The 20,901-nt window shown below is 45.8% G+C and overlaps 1 protein-coding gene across 5 annotated transcripts in view; it reads right to left on the bottom strand.

Annotated features, from left to right (window-relative positions):
• The window catches only part of RHOQ (ras homolog family member Q), a 46,424-nt gene that overhangs the window by 22,382 nt on the left and 3,141 nt on the right, over window positions 1–20,901 (bottom strand). The gene's annotated exons all lie outside the window — the stretch shown is intronic.

Genomic DNA, 20,901 nt, shown 5'->3' with positions numbered 1-20,901 from the left:
TCATCTGTTTCCCCTGCTAGTCTTAGGCTTCTATCCTGATTCAAGAGGGAAAAAAGTGACCATCTTTTCCACATCTGTGAACATTCATCATAGAAACAGAAATAACCTTAAGAACATCACAACATCAACCCAAAACCCTTCCACATTCAATTCTTTTTTTGAACATGCATTTTGCATTTCCCTTCTGCTGAATGTAGTTAGATCCTGTTAAGGGTTGCCACTCTGTTTGCTGGGGTGGAGATCAAGATCCTAAAAGAAGCTTCCCAACTACAAATTACACTGGTCCCTGGAGTACAGAATCTGCATGCAAAAACACAGGCAGATCCATTAGATGTTATCATAGTATCAGTCAGGGTTGGAAGGGACCACAAGTGTGACCGTTTGGGACTGTCCCCTTAAGAAAGGGAATATGGTGGATGGAAGTTGGTAAACGAAAAGAAGGATCTAAACTAATTTCATTGGTAGAGTGGGAGGAAGCACCTTCTGAACTGGGAGTGCAGGAGGGTATCCTGGGCATTCCAGCACTTTTCTATCAGTACTTCTTCCGCTCCTCCGCCGAGCAGCAGCTCTCTGTGCTGGGCTTTCGGCCAAGGCTTTGGCCTTGAAACTGATAAGCTACAAAGGCCTGTATTAACTGCTTTCCAATTAACACATAACTGTTTCTAACTTTTTTTTCTATTTTCTCTTTTCTAACCTGCTTTGGGGAAAAGGGGAGAGAGAGGGAAGCGGAGGTGGGGAACCCCCTCAGCAGAGGGGGGAACTCTCATTTCTGTGCTACTTTATTGTATATATTTGTATATATTGTAAATATTGTAAATTTGTATATATTTCCCTGCATATCCTGTATTGCTTTGTAAATATACAGCTCCACTGCTTTGCTAGTTCAGCTGTGAGGTTTTTTTCCTTTTCCCTTCAATTTTCTTTCCCTTTACTTTACAGGGGGGAGGGAGGAGGCTTTTTGGCCCTACCCTTCCAACCCTACTACAACAAGGATCATCTAGTTCCAACCCCCCTGCCATGGGCCAGGACACCCCGCACTAGATCAGGCTGCCCAGAGCCTCATCCAGCCTGGTCTTAAACACCTCCAGGGATGGGGCCTCACCCACCTCCCTGGACAACCCATTCCAGGGCTTCACCACTCTCATGGTGAAGAACCTACTCCTCACATCCAGCCTGAATCTCCCCACCTCCAGCTTCATTCCATTCCCCCTAGTCCTATCACTACCTGAGATCCCGAGAGGTCCCCACCCCAGCCTTCCTATAGGCCCCCTTCAGATACTGGAAGGCCACAATTAGGTCACCTCGGAGCCTTCTCTTCTGCAGACTGAACAGCCCAAACTCCCTCAGTCTGTCCTCATAGGAGAGGTGCTCCAGCCCTCTGATCATCCTTGTGGCCCTTCTCTGGACCCGTTCCAGCACGTCCATATCCCTCTTGTAATAGGGGCTCCAGAACTGGAGGCAGTACTCCAGGTGGGGTCTCACCAGGGCTGAGTAGAGAGGGAGAATCACTTCCCTTGACCTGCTGGCCAGATTTCTCCTCATGCAGCCCAGGATCTGATTGGCTTTGTGGGCTGCAAGTGCACATTGAGAGCTCATGTTGAGCTTTTCGTCCGCCAGCACCCCCAAGTCTCTCTCCTCAGGGCTGCTTTCCAGCCAGTCACTGCCCAGCCTGTATTTGTGCCTGGGATTGCTTCAACCCAGATGCAGGACCCTGTACTTGGTCTTGTTGAACCTCATGAGGTTGGCTTGTGCCCACCTCTCCAGCCTGTCAAGGTCCCTCTGGATGGCCTCCCTTCCCTCCAGCGTGTCTGCTGCACCACACAGCTTGGTGTCATCAGCAAACTTGCTGAGGGTGCACTCAATGCCACTGTCCATGTCACCCACAAAGATGTTGAACAAGACAGGTCCCAGGACTGATCCCTGAGGGACTCCGCTTGTCACTGGCCTCCACTGGGACATGGAGCCATTGACAGCCACTCTTTGGGTGCGGCCATCAAGCCAGTTCCTTATCCATCTAGTGGTCCACCCATCAAACCCATGTGTCACCAGTTTGGAGACCAGGATGTGGTGCAGGACAGTGTTGAAGGCTTTGCTCAGGTCCAGGCAAACGACATCAGTTGCTCACCCCATTTTGTCACCTGCTCATAGAAGGCCACCAGGTTGGTCAGGCAGGATTTGCCCTTGGTGAAGCCATGCTGACTGTTCCCAATCACCTCTTCATTATTCTTCTGAGCCAGTAGTGCCTCCAGGAGGATCTGCTCCATGATCTTTCCAGGCACAGAGGTGAGACTGACTGGCCTGTCGTTCCCTGGTTCCTCCTTCTTACCCTTTTTGAAAATGGGGGTAATGTTTCCCCTTTTCCAGTCTGTGGGGACTTGCCCAGACTGCCATGACTTTTGGAATGTAATAGAGAGGGGTTTAGCAACCTCATCTGCTAAATTTGTTCCCAAATTCAGCTCTACAAAAATATGTGGGGTATCACCGAGTAAGTTTTTCTTTTAAAATTTAAAAAAAAAAAATCTAGTTTTAAGTCATAGAGCTTAAGAGCTGCCTTCCCTGCACTGAGCATTTTCTTTAAATCACTCATGTGGGTTACTTGAATAACTAGTAAATAACTAGAACAACCTGTTACTAGAATAGGTAGTAAATACCTAGAATACTGTCTGCATTAAATGGAGAAAACATTTCACTGTTGCCAGCAATTACTGTTAGGCCACTGACCTTAAAACACAGAATCATAGAATCAATAAGGTTGGAAAAGACCTCAGAGATCATCAAGTGCAACCTGTCACCCAACACCTTGTGACAACTAAACCATGGCTCCAAGTGCCACATCCAATCCCCTCTTGAACACCTCCAGGGATGGTGACTCCACCACCTCCCTGGGCAGCACATTCCAATGGCAAATTACTCTTTCGGGGGAGAACTTTCTCCTCATCTCCAAACTAAACCTCCCCTGGCACAGCTTCAGACTGTGTCCTCTTCTTCTGGTGCTGGGTGCCTGGGAGAAGAGACCAACCCACACCAGGCTACAACCTCCCTTCAGGTAGTTGTAGACAGCAAGAAGGTCTCCCCTGAGCCTCCTCCAGGCTAAGCAACCCCAGCTCCCTCGGCCTCTCCTCACATGGCTGTGCTCCAGACCCCTCCCCAGCCTCGTTGCCCTTCTCTGAACACGTTCAAGTGTCTCAATATTCTTCTTAAATTGAGGAGCCCAAAACTGGACACAGGACTCAAGGTGCGGCCTAACCAGTGCTGAGTACAGGGCAGAATGACTTCCCTGTTCCTGCTGGCCACACTATTCCTGATCCAGGCCAGAATGCCATTGGCCTTCTTGGCCCCCTGGGCACACTGCTGGCTCATCTTCAGCCTACTGTCAACCAGTACCCCCAGGTCCCTTTCTGCCTGGCTGCTCTCCAGCCACTGTGACTCCAGCCTGTAGCAATGCCTAGGGTTGTTGTGGCCAATGTGTAGAACCCGGCACTTGGACTTGCTAAATGCCAACATCTCTTTAGTGAACCCATTTCAAACTATAGACCTTTTATTTATAGCAAATACTAAGAATTTTCTAATTTCTTGTATGGTTTACTTCAAAACATTCATATTTTTTTTATCTTCTTTAATTCCATTGGATACAAGTCCCTGTACGTTCTGCTGCATCTTTGTATTGCATCTTACTTCCCAACATACCAGCTGTCGGCTGGGAGTGAGCAATGTTATTGTGTCTTAAGGCAGCTGCATTGCTGGACTCCTTTCCTACCCCTGCATCTATTTATATTCCTTTTGGTTTATACCATTCGATCTGAACTGAGCAAGCTGTGGGACCAACCTGTGTAATGAAAAAGCTAAAACAAAGGCAAGTACGGTGTGATTGGATATAGCATGTATGTGGCCATGCTATTCATTACTCTGACTTCACTGCATTTACACTTAGTTTAACAGAGTATTTGGCTGTACCCACCAATCCTGCTGCTTGAAACAAGTCAGTGCTGCAGGGCTCTCCTTTAAACCTTCTTTGCGCTACATAAATTAGGTTTGTAGTGATATTGATTATGCAGGTGATTCTAATAAAGCCTCCCACCACATGGTTAGACTGATCCTGGGTCCTCATAAGAGACACTCTGGCTTGCATGTTACCAACATCTAGTAGGTCATCTGTACTAAAAGACTCGTTCTGCTCCCTAACAGTCTCTCAGAAATAGCAATCACACCTGAAAACTTTCTCTGATGTATTGGACCTAGGTGACTGCTGCACCTGGAATGAATTTAGACTGGGTATTAAAGAAGCCTGGAAAAATCTCATTGCTTCAATTATAATTTATTTCCTGAGTCTAGCATAAGGGAAATAAATGTGGTTTATTCTAAAATTAAATGCAATGGTGAAATCTAATCATGCTAGCCAGTTAACATAAATTCCAGTTTGAGTGCATGTACACACCACACTGCACAACAATTATACTTCTAATCTAACTGGAGGAGGCAATGTGTATATATTTAGTCATTAGAATTATTTAAAGGAATTAAACTGGAATATTTTAAGGACGTGATTAAGATGGACAAGAAAGCCAGTAAAGATCAAAATGTGCAGTACAAGTCTTAAAAGCTCCAGGCTGTAAGAGTGAAATGGCTCATTCGGCTCTGGCCAGCCTGATCTAGTGTGGGGTGTCCCTGCCCATGGCAGGGGGGTTGGAACTAGATGACCCTTGTGGTCCCTTCCAACCCTGACTGATACTATGATACTATCGGGGCGACTGAGATAGGAATCAATACGGCTGACCAATATGATGGAGTATTGTTCCTTTATTGTTCCAGTGTTGCAGGCCGATGGTGCAGGCCTGAGGTGCAGGCCTATGGAGCAGGCCTGTAGTGCAAGTATAGCACAGTAAAGTGAAGAAGAAACAGGAGACAGGAAAGGCAGAAGTGCGTAGCAAGGCAACTGCTACAACTTATATAAACTCGGAGTGCCCTGTTGGCATAGCTCCATTGGTTCCCTATGAGTGACCACACATTGCACTATTACAGATTACTGGTCCAACTACTAATGACACAACGAGGTTGTTGATGCAGGTGCATGTCCTGTTGTCCCAAGATAACTGTCCATGTTTATAGCTACCAGTGTCTTGTTTTAGTTACATGCTGCAGGCACAGCACTGTTTTGCTACACTGCTAGCTGAGCATGGCCTACCGCCATGTCAGGCTCTAGGCCTGCACTGCCAGATTGCTCACACTGCTCGTCGCTGGCATTGCCACAAGAAGAGAGAAGGGAAGAATTGTATGGTACAGCTCCTATTATTCCAGATATTTACCCAACAAATTTTAGACTGATCTTTTGTTTTCCTTTATATACCCAATAGTGATTTATTTATATTTATATTTTTCTACTTTTCTGCTCAAAATCTGTAACTAAATTTTAAAGGCACAGCCTAAAACCACCACAAAACTATAGCTTCTAGTTAAACCTACCGCCATGTCAGGCTCTAGCCTGCACTGCCAGATTGCTCACACTGCTCGTCGCTGGCATTGCCACATGATACTATGATTCTTCAACTTTAAAACGAAATTGTTTGCTGAAGCAGATGAATACAGACAAAATCATGCTGAAAACATGAGCTGTAACAGCTTTAAACAAATTAGATGTGAGAATATTTGCTTAATGAACATTATATGGAGCTGTGATCCCCTATAAAAGATAGTACATTGCAGCACAACATCCATCATTTACCTAATATCTCTGGTAATCCAGGACAGCTGCCAATACAGAACAGACATGGAAAGCGAGATGAGATGAGATGAGATGAGATGAGATGAGATGAGATGAGATGAGATGAGATGAGATGAGATGAGATGAGATGAGATGAGATGAGATGAGATGAGATGAGATGAGATGAGATGAGATGAGATGAAGGAACTTATGACTTGACTTAGCTTCTCAAATACAAACTGGGAAGGATTGTTTGGGGGTTTCATTTTGTTATTAAGAGGGGAGAATGGAAATTAATACTTTTATATTTTTATTTCACCCTAGATTTGATACTCCACAGCATCCTAGTAATGCCTTTATCTTAGTTCCTTAAAATCTCTCCTTTAGGTCTCTTTCTCCATGCTACAGTACCTAATAATCTGCCTCTCTGAGATTTTCCTCTGCCAAGATTTTCCCCTCAGTTTAAGAAGGACATCGAGAGACTTGAACGTGTCCAGAGAAGGGCAACAAGGCTTGGGAGAGGCCTTGAGCACAAGCCCTATGAGGAGAGGCTGAGGGAGCTGGGATTGTTTAGCCTGGAGAAGAGGAGGCTCAGGGGTGACCTCATTGCCCTCTACAACTACCTGAAAGGTGGTTGTAGCCAGGAAGGGGTTGGTCTCTTCTCCCAGGCAACCAGCACCAGAACAAGGGGACACAGTCTCAAGCTGCGCCAGGGGAGGTTTAGACTCGAGGTGAGGAGAAAGTTCTTCACTGAGAGAGTCATTCGTCATTGGAATGGGCTGCCCAGGGAGGTGGTGGAGTCACCATCCCTGGAGGTGTTCAAGAGGAAATTGGACATGGCACTTGGTGCCATGGTCTAGTCATGGGGTCTGTGGTGACAGGTTGGACTCGATGATCCTCGAGGTCTCTTCCAACCTTAGTTATACTGTGATACTGTGATACTGTAAAGTACTTGAATACTGCATCACTGAGTTTCACTATGGTTTGGATGTTCAGATGGGTTTGACATGTCCAAAATTAGGCTATTTCTTTTCCTGGTTGTGCTGGGTTACACCCATCCTGGGGGAGGGCTGCGAGAGCCCTGCTTCCCCAGGGGCAAAAGAAACCTGATCCAGCTGAACAGAGAGGGACTTGCCTTCCCCCTCCCAGGAGGAGGGGTCCCCCAGGTTGAAGGTGGTCTATTCCACTCTGCCTTCCTGTCCAGCAAGACTATAAAGAGGAAGACACTGCAGCCATTTGCTCTCTTTGCTCCTGCCTTGCCTGTTCGAAACCACCAAAAGCCGATGCTGGCCTCCTGGTCCTGCCACGTGGCCAGGCCTGGTCTTCTCCCTGCTGCATCCAGGCTTCTCTAAAGGACTGAAATCCACACACATCGAGAGAGATACAAGGCATCCAAGCTTGGTTTTGTACATTTTCCTATTCCTTGCCCTTGTAAACCATTCCTATGTATATATATATACACACACACATAAACATACATATTGTTAAAAAATTTACTTCTGCTACTTCCAAACCGACTCCAAATTATTTTTTGGTAGGTTTGCCTCCTTCTCTTTTCCCCTACTTCCCCTTTTTTTTTTCTTTCTCTTCTTTTCCTTATCAGGGAAAAAGAGGGGGGGATTGGGGGGCAGGGGAGGAATTCTTGGTTTGCTACCATCTGAGCTCTTAAACTCCAGTTAAGGCTCAAACCACTACACTGGTGTGTACCTGTTCAAAGGCAGAGGTCTTGAGGAACCTGTATGCAGACTGAAGAATAGTAGTGCAATTCCAAGTGCCATAGTTCAAGTTGTACAGTTGGTTTTGAACTAATGCTTTTGCTCTATTCCATGGGTATCAGCTGAAAGACATGGTTAACAACATCCAAACTGTATTCCTGCCTCTGCTACTGACACAATGTGTAGCCCTGAGCAAATAAGTATCCTCTCTGTACTTGCATCTTCCCAGCCATAGGGCTTTGTTAGCTTAATAATGCAAAGCATTCCAAAGGCTTTGATGTCCATAGCATATGTAGAGTGGGGTGTTAAAAAAACCCAAGAACCTAAGACAAAATGAAGTCTAATAATTTCCTTGTATTTATTATGAAACTGAAGTCACAGGTGCTCATACTGAGATCCCGTGGTACCAGAGCAGTAATTGCTGGTTTATGACCTCACGCTCCTTCCATGGAAAAATTAAAGTGATGGGGACAGAGGTCCTTACCCCTCCTCTCTCAGTCATGTAGCACCACAGGCCTCTTTCTCCTTTGGAATGGTATTGGAGTCTCTATCCAGTTTGGAGAGATGAAAGGCAACTGGAGGCATCAAGTGAAGTCAGTACCTTCCCATGGCTTGACCAAGACCTTTGGGGAAATTCCTATCTCTCCAATCTGCTGTTACAAGTAGCAAAAATGTTAACTTAGATTGGTTTCTTTGTCCTTTTTACCCCCTGCAACTGCGAGTGCTAGTGTCTTCAAGCAAACAGGAGAAACCAGATTCTGGTATGTCATCAATATTGTAGCAGAGGCCCTGTGCAAGGTCATGATAATCCAGGCCCAGTGTTTTGTACTCCAATTAAACCAAAGTTATTAATGATTTTATGTGTTTTGCAGCTTAGGAACTAAATTTTAACAATACATCTCCAGTTCAATCATACTGACATATTCTGATAAACAAAGGATAACCCTATTTCTTTTCTGTTCTGAGAAGGTATGAATTGGATGGGAGGGAATAAAATAAAGCATGCACCACTAGAAGAAAAACTGGATCTCAACAACTCCAGATTTGTGATCTCTGTGTTAGTAACCATCTGTTGCTTTCACAGCTTACAACAGCAATCATAAGAAGAGGTTCTTACTCTCAACCATCTCTTTTTAGACAGGAAGCCAAAAATAGACAACAGGCAGAGTTGCTAGAGGAATCCAACCTTCATGCAGTGAAGGGTAATTACTACTGCTGCTCAGAGGGTCTCAGTGAGGCACACATACACAACTACCTGGTTTCCACAGAGCAAACTTCCAGATAAAAATTCAAGTTTTAATCCATTTCACAGTAGGGCTCGGTAACGGCAGTCTGAAGTCCTCTCTCAGGGTGAACTTCCACGCTTCAGTTTTTGAAGTACATTTCAAAGCTATCCTTCAAGACTGCATTTTTCATAGTGGTCCTCCCTGAAAATAGATTTCCGTTTCATAAGGCCCCCTGTAGTATTTTGGAAAAGGCAGCAAGTAAACCGTAACAACCTGCTCTATCTAACGTGTGCCCCAGGGACCTGGGAATTGCTCAGTTACCCTAGTGGACACATCTTGCTGTCTCCCCCGGGTTATTTGAAAGCTGCTGATCTGCAGCTTTGCCATAACTACTGGTCAAAGCCTACCAGAGGAGCTGCCTGCTCCAGAAGCACACCAAGAAACAGACTTCACCCCACTGAATTACCCTGTGGTTTCTGATTCGAGAAGATGCTTGGGTGGGGAAGGAGAGTGAGGGAAGTGCTCTGTACTGTCTCATGCCAAGCACAAACTGCTTCCCTGTCTAGGAAAACTATCAACATTTTTTCAAGTCTGGGCTATATAACACTGTAAATCTTTGCAAGGAGGGAGGGTGAAGCATCTCCAGGATGCTGGCTTCCTGGCACTGTCACTCATAAGACACCACTAATGCAGGACCATTTGGCAAGCTGCAGAGACTGACAGAGCACTGCCATAAATATCTGCCATGTTACACTCATCACATTTGTTTTTTCAGTTGCCTAACATATGTAGCCAGTAGCTTCTGAACACACAAAACAAGATGTGGTGACTATTGCCTGGCTGCAAGGGGAAAGTGCACTACAGACCCTCTGACTCTTCACAAGCTTCTGGGGAATACAGCTTGCATTGCTAAAGAAAGCAAAGTTGTCCTGTTGTGGTGGTTTAGGCTGGGTGCTGGCCCGGATGCCACTGCACAGAACACACCTGGGAGGTCCTTACGGGTGGGCCCGGCCCAGGGGGTGGTCACAGGCAGGTATTCCATTTCCCATAATGCCCTGCTCCCCTATAAAATGCCCATGCGGGGTCTTCACTTCCTCTTTTGTCCCCAGCTGCAGCCTAGGTAAAATGGCGTGAGCCGCCTCCCCTGGGCCTGCCCAGGCCCAAGACTGGATTGGGGGGCGGGGAAAGAGCCCTGGGGGGGTTGGGTGTACCCCCAGGTGGGGATGGGATGTCCTTGGGTATGTTCTGGGATCTCTGTCACGGTGCTTGTGGTTCTCTGTAAAGCTTTCATTGGCGTTTGTTTTTAAATTGTTTTTCTATTTAAACTTTCTATCCCGTTTGCAATCCCTTTGTCTGAGTCGTTTTTTCTGCCCTGTGGTGGGGAGGGGGTTTGCCCCAAGCCATTACATCCTGTTGAAGTGTGTTCACAGGTTGCCCAGGCGGTGCAAAAAAAGCTGCCAGTTTGGGCTCAGCATCTATTTTTAATTTATAGAAAAAGCTTCAAGAATGCAGGGTAAGCGCTCTTCCATTGTATTCTAAAAATGAAGTATGCTGATCTAAATCCATCTCTAAATTCCTGAGAGGAGGACTGTTCAAAGGAGGTATGAATTATACATTAAAAAAGCTCAGGGTTTGTGAATTAGAAACATTTTTTTTGACAGAACTTCCCTGAAAAGCTTTTATATAGAGAGAGAAATCACTAGCTGGGAGATGAAGCCTACTAAGATGGATTTTAAAACACCAGAGACAAAAAGGACAGAATATTCCTATAGTTGTACACAAAATTGCCTTTAAATTATCAGAACTGATCTCTCTTAATGGAAGATTAAATACTGTCCAGCCTGTGGTGGCTTGGCCCTGGCTGGGGGCCAGATGCCTACCAAAGCCACTCTATCACTCCCCTTAGATGGACAGGGGAGAGGGAAAATATAATAGGCCTGTGAGTGAAGGCAGAAGCAGTTTAGTAAGATGAAAAGCAAAGGCTGCACCTAGTAGGAAGAGCAGACAAAGATTTTATTCTCCACTTCCCATTAGCAGACAACGTTCAGTCCCTCCTGGGAGGCAGGGCTTCAGTATGTGTAGGTGGTTGCTCCAGAGGACAGATGCCATCAATGAATGTCCCCACACTTCCTTCTTTCACTTAGCTTTTACATCTCTGCTGACATCATATGGCATGGAATACCCCTTTGGTCAGTTTGCGTCAGCTGGCCCAGCTGAGTCCACTCCCAGGATCCTGCCCATCCCTCACTACTGTTGGGAGAGAAACTGCTAGAAAAGCACAGCCTAGGTGCTTAGCTGAACAGTAGCCAAAGCAGTGATGTGTTATCAACACCCAGCTACAGCACTGCAAAACACAGCACTAGAAAGATGCTCTAGGGAGAATTAACTCCAGCTCAGACAAACTCAATATACAATGCAACCCTCAACCCAGCACTGAAGGGTCAACACTAAACCGTATGACTAAGCACCAGGTCCACATGCCAGTTGAACACCTCCAGGGATGGTGACTCCACCACTGCTCTGAGCAGACCATTCCCATGTTTGATAACCCTTCAAGTGAAGAAGTATTTCCTAATATCCAGCCTAAATCTCCCTTAGTGCAGCTTGTAACTTGGCTGAGGACAGTAGCCACTAATGCATGAAATGACACAACCTCTTCAGAACTGCTGGAATTGTCATGTATAGTTCAGACACATTTTTCTTAACACAATTCAGCCAGTCTCCATTCTAAACTAATGAACTGCTTAGAAAAATCACACAACACAACAGTAAAACAATATGGTTCTTCTCTCTGCCCTCATTTTGCATTTGTCTAGTTAGAAGAGCGGTAGTTCTGTTAAAGATTATTTGGAGGTTTGAAAAACAATCCTGAAACTCTGTCCCAAAGCATCCATTTTAGTAATGTTGGGTTTTATAATTCACAATAGAACTGCAGCATTTGGAATCAGTGTGCTGTATATTCTTTTTTACAGCCCAGATTCTTGGAGTTTCATGATTATATAAAGGAAAATCACATATTTTTCACTTCTAAATGAAAGATAAATTTCTGTTACCCCACAGTCCTAGGGAAACATGAATACATGAAGCCCAAAAAATCCGCATGTAGGAAAGGGCAGAAGAAAAAGTCTCAAACCATTCTGATTTCCTGGTTGTCTTCTTTTAGGTAGTGGTGTCTGTGGATAGGAATAGCTGACTCATCATTTTGAATGCTTGGAACTGACAAAACCTCAGTACTGTTGAAGTAAGTTTTATGTCCACTTTGTCCATGTGTTCTCAATAAAGGAACAGGACCAAAGCTTACTGAAAGCAGCGCTAAGGTGCCTTGCTAATAAAGAACTTTGGATCAGGCCCTAACACACACTTTTAAGTCCTTTTGCATTGCAGGTTGGCAATGGAAGCAGTTCTCTACATTACATTTAGTTTAAGATGTCATCTGGAGACTCAATCAGGAATTAGGCTATAAATGAAAAAACATGTATTTTTGGTAGTTTTCATATTTACCAAAATATAAAAAGCTCTTTGCAAAGGAAACTAATTTCTATCAGGAAATGTAACTATGCCAAAAATTCCCAGGGTCCTGTACATTCTCTCATCAGAGAAACATGGCTAAGGTCATGCCACCTTATGCCCAGTTGTCTCTGCCTATCACTCTTGCCTCCTGCAGTACAGCTGCAGATTATACAGTACTCATGTTTGCAGGTGCAAACATGCTCTGAAAATTATGTCAGGAATTAAGAGGCTATACAACAACATTGTGCTAGAAGAGCAATAACTACATATTTTTATTGCCTTTTTAGAAGGTGGTGTTTGGATAGCATTGAAAGATGTCACTGTACCACAAAGAAAACTATAAATAAGTAAAAGTCAGAGAGAACTGTCACAGACTGGAGGGTATCTACAGACTCTTAACCCAGGAACAAAAGGGGGGGGGAAATTTACATGACCACACAATGTTTAGCAAGGGTCTCTCTAGGTCAGTAGTCTTCCTAAAATTGGACTCTTAACATAAAAAATGCAAGTTTCAGAATCATAGAATCAGTAAGGTTGGAAAAGACCTCAGAGATCATCAAGTCCAACCTGTCACCCAACACCTCATGACTAACTAAACCATCGCTTCAAGTGCTACGTCCAATCCCCTCTTGAACACCTCCAGGGATGGTGACTCCACCACCTCCCTGGGCAGCACATTCCAATGGCAAATTACTCTTTCTGGGAAGAACTTTCTCCTGACCTCCAGCCTACACTTCCCCTGGTGCAGCTTGAGACTGTGTCCTCTTGTTCTGGTGCTGGTTGCCTAGGAGAACAGATCAAACCGCCCCTGCCTACAACCTCCTTTCAGGTAGCTGTAGAGAGCAATAAGGTCTCCCCTGAGCCTCCTCTTTTCCAGGCTAAGCAAACCCCAGCTCCCTCAGTCTCTCCTCACAGGGCTTGTGCTCAAGACTTCTCACCAGCCTCATTGCCCTCTCAAACTTGGTTTGATTTGGGTTTTTCACTTTGGTCTGCCCTTAATTTAGTGTTAATTTAGTGAAGACATTCTCAAATCTACATTTTCAAACACAACCCTTACATTATATTTTAATATAACTCAGTGTTCATATTCAGGACCACTCTGAGGCTTTTGACACGCTGAAAATAAAACATAACTATCTTGAGCTTCCAACATGTATTTAGTAGATGCTTCTGGGAACTCAGAGCAGCATGTCCCATCCTGAGACTCCCAATCTGGTGATAATAATACTCAGCTATCTTTCTAGGAAAGCTAAAGTGCCTTCAAAGCCTGAGTCCCAGCTCACAAGAAGGCATCTGAATGTAATCTTTGTGCTGGGATTACTCTTCTTGTTGGAAAGCAGCTTTTTAAAGCAAATCTGAAGGTACAAATCCCCCTCCTTTTGAAAGCCTGTCTTTGCTTAAATACTTGTCTAGAGACCTCTCAACATAGCAATTGTTATCTCAGGCACTTCACCTTCTGTTCTAAGGGAGAATCTAGACACGCTTTTATTTTATCTGCGTGCATCCAGTTGTTGCTGCAGAGCTGTTAAATCTTTGTGGCTGGCAATGTCCTGAAGCACAGAGCAGCTTCAGCAGAGGCTGAGCTATTCATGGGCCAGCATGTTGGCCAGGAGTGAGCTCACAGCTTCCCAGCACCAGCTGCCAGCTAGGCTAGGACAGTGTAAAGGGAGCAAGGGAAAATGCATGGAGCGAGGAGCATGGCACAGAGGGGAACAGAGTGGGGACAGGATGTTAACTACTAACATTTCAGGGTTTGGATCTACCAAAATCACGTTGTAGGTTTCAGTGTTTACAAATATACAGTAAAGGGTGGCAGGCTTTGCATTGTGTGAGACCATACTTGCACGTTCCAGGCTTGCATCTGGCACTACAGCTATGTGGTAGGTGCAACTCAAAAGGACTTGTGTTGTCTGAAGAGGGACACTGCTATTACATGGACAAAACGATCCACAGCTGCTCCTCCTTTCAGTAGGATACTGAAGCAGCAACTGCTAGAATAGGGCTACTTACCACAGCTGAGACAAACAGCTGGCATGAAGTACAAAGATTACTGGTATTTCTTATTTTATTTCTAGCAACCACTGCAAGTTTGGTGACCATCCACTTTAATAACCACACCTCCACCCCCCTCTTTCCCACTGGCATATTCACAGTTACAAGCATTTTATTTTCACACCTGACCTTAACGCTGGCACTGATCTTGCTAGTATTTGAATTAACTTCATGCACAGCAGCAGCCCAACCAACTTTATATGAAACTGCTTGAAACACAGGGCCTCCATTACAACCAAAAAAATCAGTTTATTTGGATTAAGAAGGCTGCAACTGTAGTGTAGCCATCAGTATCTGAGCTGAAAGGAACTAGCCACAACAAGTAGTATAGTATCATAGTATCAGTCAGGGTTGGAAGGGACCACACGGATCATCTAGTTCCAACCCCCCTGCCATGGGCAGGGACACCCCACACTAGATCAGGCTGCCCAGAGCCTCATCCAGCCTGGTCTTAAACACTTCCAGGGACAGGGCCCCAACCACCTCCTGGACAACCCATTCCAGGGCTTCACCACTCTCATGGTGAAGAACCTACTCCTCACATCCAGCCTGAATCTCCCCACCTCCAGCTTCATTCCATTCCCCCTAGTCCTATCACTACCTGAGATCCTGAAAAGTCCATCCCCAGAAGTGACTTGGTCTGTTCTTGTGCTTTGGATGTTTTGTGGCTACTGTTTTTATAACAGTTGAGAAGGCACCAAGAGCTTTATTGTATCAGAGGTATAGCTTGTCCTACATGTATTAGGGCCTTTAAAGGCAAAGAAATAAAGTGGAAAGCCAAGGAACACAGTTTTCCTCAGCTCTGTCCAACCAGGCCACACTAGGATCACAACAGTAAGTGATGCTGAAGGATACAAATGTTATTAGGCACTGCACCATAGTAAGATTCACTCTGCTCCTTCTGCACTCTGCTCTGCACTGCCCAGATGCTGGCTTGGTGCCAAACCTGCTCCAGACAGCCATGCTATGCCTCAGCATCTCTCTTTCCAGGGCAGCAGGAACAGCACAGATACTGCTCCTGCATTCCCCCGTCCTCCTTCCAGGTGCTTTCACCTGTGTGCAGACTGCATATACTGGAGGAAAGGGACACCATGAATGAAAACCCCACAGCAAAGTGGTCTGAGAGGAGGATGGACCCCAACTGCCATTTTAAGTAACAGCCTTCAACATGGACTGAAATCCCCAAGAGGTAACTCCTGTGTATCTCCCAGCTTAACCCAATCATGTGTCAAGGGGACACACCACAGCACGCCTCTTCATTAGTCCTCACAGATACTGCTCCAAAAGCTTTAATACCAGGAAAGTTGGCAGTATTCTTTTTGGTATTACGAAAGATCAACATGAAAATCACATGTCAGTAGTTCCAAAGCACTCCAACATGCTGCAGTTAACAGCCTGATGAAGCCAGAGTTCTCATCCCAGGCAGCTTTTGCCACATCTCCTGCAGTATCACAGTATCAACAAGGTTGAAATAGACCTCAAAGATCATCTAGTCCAACCTGTCACCACAGACCTCATGACTAGACCATGGCACCAAATGCCACATCCAATCCCCTCTTGAACACCTCGAGGGATGGTGACTCCACCACCTCCCTGGGCAGCACATTCCAATGATGAACGACTCTCTCAGTGAAGAACTTTCTCCTCACCTCAAGCCTAAACTTCCCCTGGTGCAGCTTGAGACTGTGTCCTCTTGTTCTGGTGCTGGTTGCCTGGGAGAAGAGACCAACCCCTTCCTGGCTACAACCACCTTTCAGGTAGTTGGAGAGAGCAATGAGGTCACCCCTGAGCCTCCTCTTCTCCAGGCTAAGAAACCCCAGCTCCCTCAGCCTCTCCTCATAGGCCTTGTGCTCAAGGCCTCTCACCAGCCTTGTTGCCCTTCTCTCGACACAGTCAAGTGTCTCGATGTCCTTCCTAAACTGAGGGGCCCAGAACTGGACACAGGACTCAAGGTGTGGCCTAACCAATGCAGAGTACAGGGGCACAATGACCTCCCTGCTCCTGCTGGCCACACTATTCCTAATGCAGGCCAGGATGCCATTGGCCTTTTTGGCCACCTGGGCACACTGCTGGCTCATGTTTAGGCAGCTATCAATCAACACCCCCAGGAGCTCTCCAGCCACTCCAACCCCAGCCTGTAGCTCTGCATGGGGTTGCCATGGCCAAAGTGCAGCACCCAGCACTTGGACTTGTTAAATGCCATCCCATTGGACTCTGCCCATCTGTCCAGCCTGTCAAGGTCCCTCTGCAGAGCCCTTCAACCCTCTAACTGACTAACATCTGCTCCTAACTTGGTGTCATCTGCAAAGCTGCTGATGACTGACTCAATCCCATCATGCAGATCATCAATGAAGATATTAAAGAGGATGGGGCCCAGCACTGATCCCTGGGGGACCCCACTGGTGACTGGCTGCCAGCTGAATGTGGCACCATTCACCACCACTCTCTGGGCTCGGCACTCCAGCCAGTTCCTAACCCATCACAGTGTGCTCCCATCCAAGCCACGAGCTGACAGCTTAGACAGCAGCTTGCTGTAGGGGACGGTATCAAAGGCCTTGCTGAAGTCCAGGTAGACCACATCCACAGGCTTCCCCACGTCCTCCAGATGGGCCACCTGATCATAGAAGGAGATCAGGTTGGAGAGGCAAGACCTGCCCTTCCTAAATCCATGTTGGCTGGACCCGAGCACTTGGCCATCCTTCAGGTGCGCAGTTATTGCCACCAGGATAATCTGCTCCATCACTTTCCCTGGCACTGAGGTCAGGCTGCCAGGCCTGTAGTTTCCAGGTTCCTCCATCCCATCCTTCTTGTGGATAGGGACCATATTGGCCCCTTTCCAGTCATCTGGGACCTCACTGGTGAGCCAGGACTGGAGGAAAATGATGGAGAGCGGCTTGGCCAGCTCATCTGCCAGCTCTCTCAGCACCCTAGGATGGATCCCATCCGGTCCCATGGACTTGTGAGTGTCCAAGTGGCTCCGCAGGTCCCGAACTAATTCCTCATGGATTTCCGGGGCATTACACTGCTCCCTGACCCCATCACCCAGCTCAGGAGGCCACTCGTCCTGAACTCCTCCTGCCTTGCTGTTAAACATTGAGGCAAAGAAGGTGTTCAGGACCTCAGCCTTTTCCTTGTCTTCAGTCACAGTGTTCCCCTCCAGGTCCAATAAGGAGTGCAGGTTCTTCCTGCCCTTCTTCTTATTGTTAATATATTAGTAAATATGCTTTTTATTGTCTTTCACAGAGGTGGCCAGCTTCAGTTCCAACTGGGCCTTTGCCTCTCTAATTTTTTTCCTACATAATCTAACAGCTTCCTTAAACCTTCCCCTCCTTACAAAGGTGATACAGCCTCTTTTATCCCCTTAAATCCTCCAGGAGCTGCTTGCTCATCCAGGCTGGTCGCCTTCCCCACCAGCTCATCTTTTGGCACATGGGAACTGCCAGTTCCTGTGCCTTCAAGAGCTCCTGTTTGAAGTAGCTCCAACCAGCCTGGACCACTCAGTTCTTGAGGGTTGATGCCCAGGGAAATTTACAAATAAGTTTCTTAAACAGGCTGAAGTTTGCCCTCCGGAAGTCCAAGGTGAAGGTTCTGTTGGTGCTCCTCCCTATCTCCCTGCATATTGAAAACTTCACTATCTCGTGGTCACTGCACCCTAGGCAGCCTCCCATGACCACGTCTCCCACCAGCCCTTCTCTATTGGAGAACAGCAGGTCAAGCAGAGCCTGACCCCTGGTAGTCTTGCTTAACAGCTGTGTCAGGAAGCTGTCCTCCATGCACTCCAGGAATCTTCTGGACTGCCTCCTCTCTGCTGAATTAAGTTCCCAGCAGATATCTGGCAGGTTAAAGTCACCCGCAAGGACAAGATCTGATGATCTTGAGACAGCCTCCAATTGCTTACAGAATATTTCATCTGCCTCCTCATCCTGGTTAGCTGGTGTATAACAGACTCCAACCAGGATGTCAGATTTGTTAGGCCGCCCTCTGATTTTAACCCACAGGCTCTCAATCCTATCATCCTCCACCTCAAGCTCTGTGGCAGAGAGTGACTCTCTAATATACAGAGCCACCCCTCCTCCTCTTCTCCCTTGCCTGTCTCTCCTAAAGAGCCTGTAACCCCCTAGTGCAGCACTCCAATCGTGCATGTTATCCCACCATGTTTCTGAGATGGTGACTATATCGTAGTCACCCTGGTGGACCAGGACTTGCAGCTCCTCTTGCTTATTGCCCAAAGGCATCCATGCATTGGTATCACAAGCACCTCACAATTAATTTTCAGTGCACTGTCGCTCCCAGCTCCAGGCAATGTACATGGGCTCCACAATTCTTATCTTGGGGAAACCAGGAACCACTCAAAGCCCACTCAGTCTCAGCACATAAAGCAGCTAGGCTAATAGGAGCTACCAGCTCCACCTCTGAGAGGAATTGCTGCAGGAATGCCCTCTCAGACACCACCAGCACTGAATTCCCACCCACTTGCCTGGTGTGGGAGCCTGATTCCACAGCTGCAAACCCATATGGGCTCAAAGAACTTCCCCTGCCCAGCAGCTGTACTACTGAACCAGGGCTTCAGTATTTTGAGACAAAGCCTGTCTGAACTCACACCCAAAGAGGGAAAGGTCTGTCTGTATATAAACTCAAGTTTGTGAACTGCTAGTGCATTTTCCCCTGCTCTACATAACATGGAACAAAACCTGATTTTAAGCTTGCAAAGATACGAAGCATTATGTCATCAGTGTAGTTACTACACATGACCTGTGTTCCTAAGAAGCAAGCTAGAAATGAGTACTGGATGTCATGAACTCCAAAGCTCTCAACTCCTCTGCTCAAGTTGCTAAATGCATAACCACACAAGTTAAAAAGACCCCACAGACTGATAAGTCAGTATTTTAGGGCAATGAGCCTGCTGTGCACCAGCTAGAAATCAAAAGGTTTTTAATCCTTGCTCTGCTCTGGGTTATCCGCAGGAATTAGGAATAGACTGCTGTCTGAACCTCCATTTAACCCCTCACTCCTCTTCCCTCCAAAATGAGATGTGCAGATTGTACATATGTGCTCTTATCCAGAGCTGGAAATATAAACACATGGAAGACTGTGAAGTGATCAGATACCATACGCTGCAAAGCTTTGATAAAATGATACTAGCAAGACAGTATTTTACAGTAAAACCATTTGGGGGTGATAAAATTAGAAATAATCTTGATGGATGCTGGCACAGAAATCCTGACTGAGCAGCAAACAATCTGAGCCATACAGAAGTCTGTGTAAGCAGCAGGCATGTACCAGATGTAGCACACGGTTTCCTCAACACAGAGAAGGCACCATCAACCATGTCTTTTCTGCTCTTTACTAAACATATTTAAGCTAAAACTCACTTTAAAAAGTAAGCTTTCTGTTATCACACTGCTCTGAGAAGAAGGGCTTGTCAGCATGCTCTCTGATGAAACAGCTTATAGTTGAATAAAATTGCTGGACTGGCACCTTCACAGAGACTCCGATTCTTAGTTCTGCTGGACATTGCGATGGGGCTCCCGTGGATAGTCCCAGATGTCCACCAGTTTGCCAAACATGCTGAAGTGGGATGGGGATAGTGGCAGAGATTTTAGTAGCACCACAGGTCTGACTAAAAGGAGAGTTTTGTCACGACCAGAAACGTTTGTAAAGGTAGCCTCATTAGAACTATCTATGCGAGCTGAGGCTACTCTGAATTAGGCCAGCAAGATCTGGTCCTGGATACATGAGAAACTGCTCTGCAATCCAAACCTAGATTTCAGCTTGTCAGAATTTGCCAACTTTTTACATGTTTGGATATTCAATTTCACAGTGAGAAGTTCTTCTTAATATAACAGGAATACTTTTGCTGCCTCTTTGCTCCAGGCTGGCCAGTTTACCCTAGTAGCTTTTGAGGAGGTCAAAGGTCACTCTGTTTTGTACTCAGCACACTCAGGCAGAGTGGGATACTACAAACCACCTTGGTTAAGGTTACACAGAGCTAACAACACATGCTCCCATTAATAGCAACAAGCCACCACAAGCAGTTTGAAATGACATTCACAAATAAGCTACATGTATGTACAGTAGCACTAGGGTCGCGTTCACATTTTACAGGGCTCATGATAAAAAACAGAGAAAAATAGTTGCATATTAACCAAATGCTTTATTTGTCTGATCACGAGAACTTCATCCTGTAACCTACTTAAGCAATATTTTATGAGCTGTGTTTTGAACCAATTTCTACTGAAAGACAGGTCTATGACAGTAACAGATGACATTAATTTGACTAGTTTGTATTTACATCAGTGAGATGACAACCATCAAGTCAATCTTTTTGGGAAAAGTCTCACCCCTCAAGTATCAGCTTTCTGAAAACAGGGCTGTTCCCTACAATTCTCATGAAACTGATTTTACTAATCATTTCAGGCCTAACAAAGAAGGAAAAGATCCATTAAGTACTACTTCCCTTATTTAAGCTGTATTCAGATCTAAAACATGAATTTAGGCAACAGTTGTTCAATTGAGAATAGGAATTACATGGTTAAAAAAATACAGTCTCAGACTACTTGAGTCCAGTGAGAATATATAGTAGTTGCTCTTTATGAGGAACCATGTCTGAGGTCATGTGAGACCAAACACATGCTCTCACTGCAAGAAGTTTTAATACGAGGAATACGCAATTTTACTAAAGCCATTCAACGTTTCTGTA

This window comes from Melanerpes formicivorus, unplaced genomic scaffold (assembly GCF_026170545.1).
Source record: "Melanerpes formicivorus ecotype bairdi unplaced genomic scaffold, bMelFor1.0.p_v2 SCAF_43, whole genome shotgun sequence".
Taxonomy (NCBI): domain Eukaryota; kingdom Metazoa; phylum Chordata; class Aves; order Piciformes; family Picidae; genus Melanerpes; species Melanerpes formicivorus.
Note: the sequence above shows the minus strand (reverse complement) of the source record. Positions and strands in the feature narration are given on the sequence as shown.